Source organism: Astatotilapia calliptera, chromosome 15, assembly GCF_964374335.1.
Source record: "Astatotilapia calliptera chromosome 15, fAstCal68.1, whole genome shotgun sequence".
Lineage (NCBI taxonomy): Eukaryota > Metazoa > Chordata > Actinopteri > Cichliformes > Cichlidae > Astatotilapia > Astatotilapia calliptera.
Genome location: NC_137436.1, coordinates 4,700,696 through 4,709,999, shown reverse-complemented (window position 1 = coordinate 4,709,999; position 9,304 = coordinate 4,700,696). Strand labels below are relative to the sequence as shown.

Below are 9,304 nucleotides of genomic sequence, written 5' to 3'. Positions count from 1 at the left end.
ATAGCAATTTCTGCAGTATCACAACACTAATATACTCTACTAGCAATTTATCCATCATTTTTCTCATTACTTTCGGTCAGCTTGCAGGTGGCGTATCCCTGCTTTATCTAGTTTTTCCTATTCACACCATTAGTACTACCGGTCAGTGATTCCAACGATTTAGCCGTTACTTCAAGCTAGCTGCCAGAACCATTAAGCCAACTTTAAGCTGTTTCAGTCTTTTAACTTTTATTTAACGTTATTACTGAAAATATAATTAAACTTTAGAATACGTCAACAACTTATAAACAATTTAAAAGCAAATGTATGATATACCATACCATTTTAAGCTAATTATTGTAACAGTTTATTCGTGTGTATTTGTAAGCTATTTCAGCTTCTTGTGTATTACATTAAGCTAGTCCAAACAGCTATACTGCTCTGGTACTCTCCATAGCAACAATAGACGACAGGGAGGGGGAAAAAAGAAAGAGGTTTTTCACACCGACGTTTATTGAATATGCTCGATGTGTAGCTCTCCCAGCACACCTACGTGACTGAAAGTTGTCCCTGCTCTGTTGCACAGGTGCTCCACATATATCCAGAGCGCTCTCCGCCCTCTCCGCCACCACAAACTGCGCTCATTCGCTCTCTCCAACAGCCCGGATGTAGCGCACAGGACCGCACAGTCCTCCACTTTAGTGATAATAACATGGCGCTGGCAGACACATAACGGTGCCCACCACATTGATAATACCCACACTAACAGGCTAAAATAAGCTACGGGACATGTGAGCTCTTCCACCCCGGGAAAAGCAGGTAAGTGCGGGGCGTTTTATTCGATAGAGCCATTTTGACGGTGTGATTTGGTAAGGGGGAGAAATGTGGCTGTTGATGCTTCTTGCAGGGGGGCAAAAAGCCTCTCTATAAATGCATCTCCGAGGGTTTTGTGTGTCTAGCCCTCTGTCCGTGGGTTTAATGCTTCATAAACAAAGCAGTGTCATTCGGGGCTTGTTCACGTAGCTGCTTACGATGCATCGTGCAGAAATAAATCTGTCATTTTGTAGTGCATGTGTTGTCATGGCTGTCAGGCTCTCTCGAGCGTCGACCGCTGTCCTTGGTATTGAACTGGGTGGGCATCACATCTCTGTATGTTGCAAATAGATTTTGAGGGCCTGTGTAATGCTAATTTCTTAAATTATGTCACTGTTGCTTACCAGAACCACTGCTATCACTGGCTGGAGGTCGAAGAAAGAGAAGGGGGGGGGGGGAATCGTTGTAATGGATCTGGGGGCTCACAGTGTGCGTGTATGGTGCTCATTGGCGAGTTTAGCCTAGTAGGCTCTCGTGCTGCTATATTTCTTTATTAGTATTATTATCAGTATTATTATTACCACGACAGCGTCGCTTTTATTGTAGCACTACGGCACATCTACTCCGGAGTGTGACAGTGATGATGACAGTGCAAGACAGTTTTATTGCACTGCCCGTGTTTTCCTTCTTGCAGCTAGAGTTTGAGTGTGCTCCGGCCAATGTAGGCCAGGTAACGGCAGGAACAGATGGCTTGTTTTCAAGTTCAGTGTGGCTCTCGGATTAGATGGTGTAGACGAAAATTAAAAGTGGTGGCTAGGCCCTCTGAGCAAGGGTTCCCCTCCTAAGCTCATAATCACCCTAATAGCGACACTCTATTAATAGAGGCAATAATAACATGTTTTCTAATGCAGTCAGGAGGACTGTATTTTATCCCAAAACACGGGATATACGCTGAAGAATGCAGTCTGCAGAATATTTTACTCTGGCAGGGGATATACAAGGACTAATAGCCCAATAGACATAGCTAACAATAAATAACATGATAGGATAGAACAGGATAGGACCAACCAATCATTTGTAGATTGATTATTCTTATAAAAGCAAGCCGGACACAAACAATTAGTCAATTAATGGAATAATTCAACCAAAAATGTAATCCACAGCTATTTTATTAATCATTTGAGATCTTTATGCCAGCATAATACCAGATATTTACTGCAATACACATTTCCTGCTTTCCCTGCCTCTGTATGATAACAGAATATGTTTTGGACTTTAAGATTGCAGGTGAGGCAGTACAAGGCATTAGAGGTGAGGTGTGAGAAAATTGTTAAATACTGCAATGAAAACATGACTTGCAAAGCCGATATCAAAGTCTGCTTAGTAGACGTACAGCTCCCGACTTCCTGCTTTAATAGGTACAGTGCTAGCATAGATACAGCATATAGCAACTCAGCAATGAGAATAAATACATTATTTTAAACATGCTTTTTGCAATACGGGTCACACTTTTGCACGCTGCTCGTGTGAATCAAAGATAACCTTTTGCAATGCATATGTTGCTTTGATAGTTACATCTGTTGACGTCTTAAACATCTGGTATTCACTTACAGTGGCAGGAGAGTACCTTTTAGGGCTAGCCCTACAATGTGTAATAGACACCCCGCCCCACCCCCCACCCACCCATCAAAAGGAAAAAACATTCACGTCTGTATAACAGATTGTGTTAACATAAAATATAACCATTGGTTATCAATCGCAAGATCTGTGTCCACAGCAAGCAGCAACCTTCAGGGCTGAAGAATGAAGCAGATGCTGAAGTGCCAAAAACTGCAATTCCGCTAGCGACCACTTGAGGCTGACTCCAGAAGAGAGTCAATTTCCACTCACTCGCATGTTAAAATTGTCAACTTTACACCATCAAGACGCACGTTACAGTTTGATACAGATAGTTTGGCCTATATGTATACTACAACTGTGTCCTCAGAGAATTATTTTATAAGTGAACAATTGGAAACTGGATTGGCACGTATCAAAATCAAAGACATGAACATGGGCATAGCTCCTAGGTTGCAAAAATTAAGCCAATGTGAAAGTGCACCAGAGTGTGATAGCTGTGTTTGCAAATCAACTTCTGGTCCTGTGAAAGTCTACAGGAAAATGACTTTGCCTTGACTTCTGTAAACACTTTCCTGGTCATACTATGGTAAAAAAAATAGGATTAAGATAAGATAAGATAAGATAAGATAAGATAAGATAGAACTTTATTAATCCCTCGGGTGGGTTCCTCTGGGAAATTCGATTTCCAAAAAAGCACAGCACCGACAGAAGTTACAGAGTTATACACACACACATATATATAAATACAGAGACAATATAAATAAAATATACGAAGGGGATAAATAGAATAAATAGGAATAAAAATAAAAATACAAGTGAATTGCACATTTCAAGTATTGAGTCTATTGCACCGTTGACTATTTACAAAAGTATTGCACAAAAGGTATTGCACAGTGAGGTGAAGAGGCACTACAGCTTAGTTGTTCCCCCCTCCTTTGTCCTCCTGTTTCCCCTCCCTCTCCCCTCCAGGGAGGAGTTAAACAGTCTGATGGCGTGTGGGACAAAGGAGTTTTTAAGTCTGTTAGTTCTTGTCTTTGGGAGAAGCAACCTGTCACTGAACAGACTCTTCTGATTGTTTATGGCCGTGTGCAGAGGATGCCTGGCATTGTCCATAATGTCCATCAGTTTCTTTAATGTCCTTTTCTCTGCCACTGTCACCAGAGTGTCCAGCTTCATGCCGACCACAGAGCTAGCCCTCCTGATCAGTTTCTCCAGCCTGGATGAGTCCTTCTTTGCTGTGCTGCTCCCCCAGCACACCACAGCATAGAAAAGTACTCCAGCAACCACCGACTGGTAAAACATCCTCAGGAGCTTCCTGCAGATGTTAAAAGACCTCAGCCTCCTGAGGAAGTACAGTCGGCTTTGGGCTTTTTTATACAGGTGCTCTGTGTTGCATGACCAGTCCAGTTTATTGTCCACCCACAGCCCGAGGTACTTGTACTTGTTGATTATGAAACCAAACGCTCTCTGGCTAATGAGTTATCACTCACAAGGCTTTAGCCATTGTGCATGAGGTTTCAGAGTCAGACTCAAACTTCCTTATTACACCAGATTTCTTAAAACTGAGATGATGATGATGATGATGATGATGGTGGAAACTCTAATCTCGAGGCTTCAAAATGGGACTTTACAAACCATTGGGTGATGTCATTGTAGCTATGTCCAGGCATCACTTAGATTAAAGGGAGTTTGTGGGTGGTGCTTTAGGTACCTTTCAGATGACTGTTTAGTAGAATCATAATATAGTTTGCCATGTTTAACAGCCTGTCCAATAAGTTTGCCCTTCAGTTTAGTTAAATATGATTCTAGCATTCTATTAGTCAGTTACTTTGCACTCATTAACACATATTTGTTTCTATGCATTACACCTGTACTTATTGCAGCTTGTTAACTAAGTTTGGAAGTGTTAGCCGATAACTTCACCGACAACTGCACCGTCTCGTCCATATATGCCAACTTCTAGCTCCAACAAACTAACATGGCAACTGTAAAAGTACTGACGATTCAAAATGTAAAGTCCAGAAACCCAGTGGGTGATGTCATGGTTGCTCCATCCATCTTTTATGCAGCCTGTGATCCACAGAAAACTTTTTTTTTTTTGTGCTCTAAGCACCACTGACCTCATTTTCGGTATGCTTCTCTGAAGCACTTGCTGTTGCTAGGTAAAGTGTTGACATCTTAAGTCCCACCATATCTAGGTTTTCACTGGAAATGATGTTGACGAGCACAGTGAGATTCCAAGCCTGAGCTTCTTCTTTTTTATAAAATTATGAACACAGTTTATGCGCTAACTTCGCTGTCTGATCTTTGAGAACTGTCACTTCTCAGAGTCACAGGATTTACATAGAAAACACTACCACTCTAGTAGTGCAGAATTTCAGCAGGGTACAAGTGAGGTCTAACAAATGAATAGTAGAAGTTGATGCAACAAGATGCCAAGATATTTTGACATACGTGGATCTAAATCCAAAAGGATTCCATCTTCTTAATCCTTCTTTCCCTCTGTTTTTTATTTTACTGCAGGATTTCTTTGTCTCCAAAGTAGAGCTGAAGTAATGCTGATGATATCATTATGTTCTTGAACTTGATAAAAACTCCAAAGCCAAAAACAGATCTGTCCTCTGTGTGAGCATCCTGACCTCCATGTGTGAAATAGTTGTAGTGCACCTTTAAATATCTAATTTTCCACCCCCCTTGTCCCAATCATGCGTCGATGTGAGATTAAGGGTGCTCGTCTTTTAGAGATAATAGGGTGTGTTGCTTTGGATCGGAAGACACTGCGAAGCTGAGTCAATGTGTTGGTTCATGTATGCTTGCTTGCACACTCCCTGGTTATCCACTCTGTAATGTATTCAGTGCCAGCGCTGAGCACAACAGCTTTACATAATGATCAAAGCTTAAGGGATGCCAGAGCATGGCTTCAGCCTTCAGTAATAATAATAATAACCTTTTGAAGTTATCACAATCCCACAACCTCCTTCCCCTCATACTCTGCCTCTGTCTCTCTCACACACACACCCACACACACTTGCACGGACCCACTCGAAGGTCCTCTTCTGTTTAATGTTTCTGGATACAGGGTGAGCATTTAAAAGAGGATGGCGATAATGAACACATGACTAACTATTTTAGTCCCTATGGCTGTGCACTAGACTGCTCTTGCTGTCTATGAGGAGGCAGCTTTCGTTCTTCACACAAACTCACAATTATGTAAGAGTGCAGTGGCGTGGTGGATTGAATAGTGTTGCCAGAAAAAGACAATCTCACACTCCCTTTGCTATGCACACTCAAGTGTGCGTTGGTTGTTGGTGCTGCTTCCTCATTCCTTAAAGCTTGACCTCACGTTTCACCGGTCACAATCTCCATTTCTGTCGGTGGCTAAATAGCATTTGAAATTCAAGGGTGGGAATGTGTTATCTGTAATTGAACTGTCTGATTCAGCCTTCTATTTATACGGAAACCTCTTGAAGACTCATTGGCTGTTTTAACAAAGTGTCTGGCAGACTTCTGCTGGTCGATCTTGCTAATCAAGAAGCCGAGTCAGGAAGCAGGCAAACAAGGTCTGCATAGAGACGAGATATGAAGAGAGAGAAGAGAGGACTACAGAGCGGGAGATAGAAGCTGGAATAGATGAAACAATGGAGGAACAAAGATGGGAAGAGGACGAAAGAAGACAGGCCTTGTAACCATAAGTAAGGTGAGACTAGTGTAGAGAGACCCAGAGGTGGTTGTGAAGCAGGAAGTGAGGATAAAAAGACAACACACATGGGTAAATTATTGGAATTAAAAGGGGATTTGATGAAAAAAGAGTCAAGAATGAAAATCAGGAAAAGGAAAATGAGGCTGAAGGCCCAGTGACTATGCAGTGGGTGAAAATAGCTATTGAAGGAGTATCTGTCTTTCTTTTATTGTCAGGGGTCGCGGGATCCCTTCGGTCTGTCGCTTCTGTTTATTTCAGCTGCGACCGAGCAGTCTGTCTGAATGCCAAACTCATCTTCAGATGTCAGCACTTTTGTCCCAGGTTATTGCATTTTGCTGTTTTGGTCCCAGGATTAAAAAAAAGGCTTCCCTTGTGTTTTCTGCATGGCCTGGTATGTCAGTAACAGAATGAGGTGTGTGTGTGTCTGTCTGCAAGAGTGGGAAGACAGAAGGCGAGATTGAGTGTATTTAAGAGACATCCTGACAGAGGAGAGATAACCATGAACAATTGAGAGCGATAGAAAGAAAATGTGTAGGTGATGGTGTGTGTGTGTGTGTGTGTGTGTGTGTGTGTGTGTGTGTGTGTGTGTGTGTGTGTGTGTGTGTGTGTGTGTGTGTGTGTGGGCTTCATGTTTGTTGCCTTTTAAGGATTAAAGAATTAAGTGATTCCACTGTGTCGTCTCTTTACATGTCACAAATGAAAATAAATGGTACAGATGTTTTTGTCATGACTTTATAATGTAATGAAGCCATCCACTTTGCACACAGGGCTGAAATGATGGGTGTCAGTGATATGTTACATTTTCCAATGAGCAACCGAATGTCCTTGCATCCATTCTCTTCCTCTTACCCAAGTCAAGGTCGCAGTGGGTGGAGCCAATCTCAGCTGCCATAGGGCAGTTGGCGGGGTACACCCTGCACAGTCGCCAGTCTGTCACAGGGCTAACACAGAAAAACAGACAACCAATCGCTACAGAGAATTTAGGATCATCAGTTAACCTAACCCCACTGACTGCATGTCTTTGGATTGGTAGTAGTTGGAGTAGCCGGAGACAACGCACACAGACACGGAGAGAACAGGCAAGCTCCACACAGAAATGACCCGGCAAGAAAGGCATGGTGGATTTGAACACCATTTTAACCACCAGGCAACTGCACATGTAAATTCTCACTTGTTGTGGTAATGAATGCAAAATCCACTATTTGGGATTATTTCGGTTTTAAACTAGACAATATGAGCATGCAATCAGGTGAAGGTCTGCAGCCTTTAAATGAAGATGAGATTTTATTTTTATTTTTTTAATGCTCTACTAGCAACATGCTGCTAGTTTAGCTAGCATGGGGCCTGAGGTGGCTTGATAGCTGACAAACGTCTTGTATTAGGAGTAGAGACTTTGTTCTTTGTTTTCCAGGACTTAACATCAATCGTACTGTTACAGGTCTTGACAGCACTACACTGAGTATTCATGCATGATAAGAAGGTGTGTCTAGGCTTATTAGCCTGCTTATTAACCGGACTTGCACTGCCCGAGAAATGTAACTACACATCGGGTCTAAATCAAGCTTTAGGGTTAACCCTGACGCCCACACCCCAACCATAACCTTAACTCTACTGTTCTCCTCTCTAGCTCAAGGAATGCCACCACCTTCTAGTGCTGATTGTGTCTTACAAGTTGATCAACTTGTCCAGAAGCAAGCAACTATGGACGCCATACATTCACTCAGTTGCCCAACCCTATGGACATGCATATAATCTGCTGGTATCTATCATTTAGAAACAAACCTTGAAAAGGATGCACGCCATGAATCTAAACTACTGTGCTGACGCTCATAAAGCTGTGTAATTTCTTTGTCCTGAACCCACACACACACATACATGCGTACACACATAGACACATAGACACACAAAGAAAGAGTTAACCTAGATACTCACATAGCATTACAAGTAGAAGGAAGACAGTCAAACATAACCTACATCCTCTACAGTTTTCTCAGTCTAACTTGTCTGCGCTCATTGAGCCTGTTCTACTTCTTTCCCAATTTGTCTCTTGTCCAAAGCTGGAAAGGCCTGACTGGCATTGTGCTGATAGTGTGTGTGTGTGTGTGTGTTGGTGATGGGGTTAAGGCATCAGAGGGCACTGTAGAAGAGGCCAAGTGAAGCTTGAATACCCAGCGATGCCCTCAGGCTGCATGAATGCTGCATCTGCCTCTACTGCTGCCCAGCACAGAGCTCTGTCGCCCACCCTCCAGGCTTAGGGACTTGCACTATTTCTGTGGATGTGTGCGGGCGTGTGTCTGTGTTAACATGCTTCAGCTTTCCTGTCGGCCGAATTGGTTGATACTGCATTGTTCAAGTGTGCTGCTGAGGCCTAACTCTTTTACAGAACTGCGTGTTTAAAAGTATTGTCTCCGTCTGAGTGTGTGTGGGGGTATGTACCAGTGAAGCGCTGTAAGCCTGAGGTCAGTTTAATCACTGTTAAAGTGATACCTGTTTAGAATGACTGGACTTGAGGAGCCAATTGCTGTCTGCTGCCTTCACCCAAAGTACTTTTTAAAAACTGTGCTTTATGACCGTGAATAGGCAAGATTTTCCTCATCTGTTGTCACTTGATTTTATATATATTGAATAAGGAAAAGCCCATTGTTGCCCTTTTCCCTTCTGGGATAGTTCACATGCAACATTTTAAAGTGATTTTTTCATCATTGGTGTTGTATGGTAGCATATATTCGTCGTACTTTTAGGTCACCAGCAACAGTCTCGATGTATTTGTGATCTTGCTCTGATCAACAGAGCAAATAAGCACCTCATGATGCTAAAACACTTCTTCTAAGGACTTTGTTCCAGAAATCATCAAAATCAAATTAATCTGAAATTGCATTTTCAGCCTTTACAGGCAAATCGAAGCGACAAACGGCTTCGTACTGGGAGTTACGCTGCAGTTTCAAATCCAGTTTCACTACATTGTTACAAGCCCAATTAAAAACTGAAGGTAGCAAAGCAAACCATCACAAAAACAACCTGCAGCAGCAGCAGCAGTGGTGGCAGCAGCAGTTGGTCTTATCCACTCTTAAATGCCGTTGGCAATCATTTGCATGCTTTGTCTTTGAGATCTCTCTATAATTACTTACTACTTTTGTTACTCCTGGCAGTCTTTTCAAGCTATCTGGAATACTGGGGGCTTGCAGATGCGTC

At 42.4% G+C, this 9,304-nt stretch overlaps 1 protein-coding gene across 2 annotated transcripts in view; it reads left to right on the top strand.

The window, feature by feature from the left end:
• The first annotated feature begins 658 nt into the window (after positions 1-658).
• pak5 (p21 protein (Cdc42/Rac)-activated kinase 5) overlaps positions 659-9,304 on the top strand; it is an 80,791-nt gene continuing 72,145 nt past the window's right edge. For both annotated transcript variants that reach the window (XM_080290130.1, XM_026194038.2), the window contains exon 1: positions 659-798. The gene's annotated coding sequence lies outside the window, so the exon portion shown is untranslated. The remainder of the gene's footprint in view (positions 799-9,304) is intronic.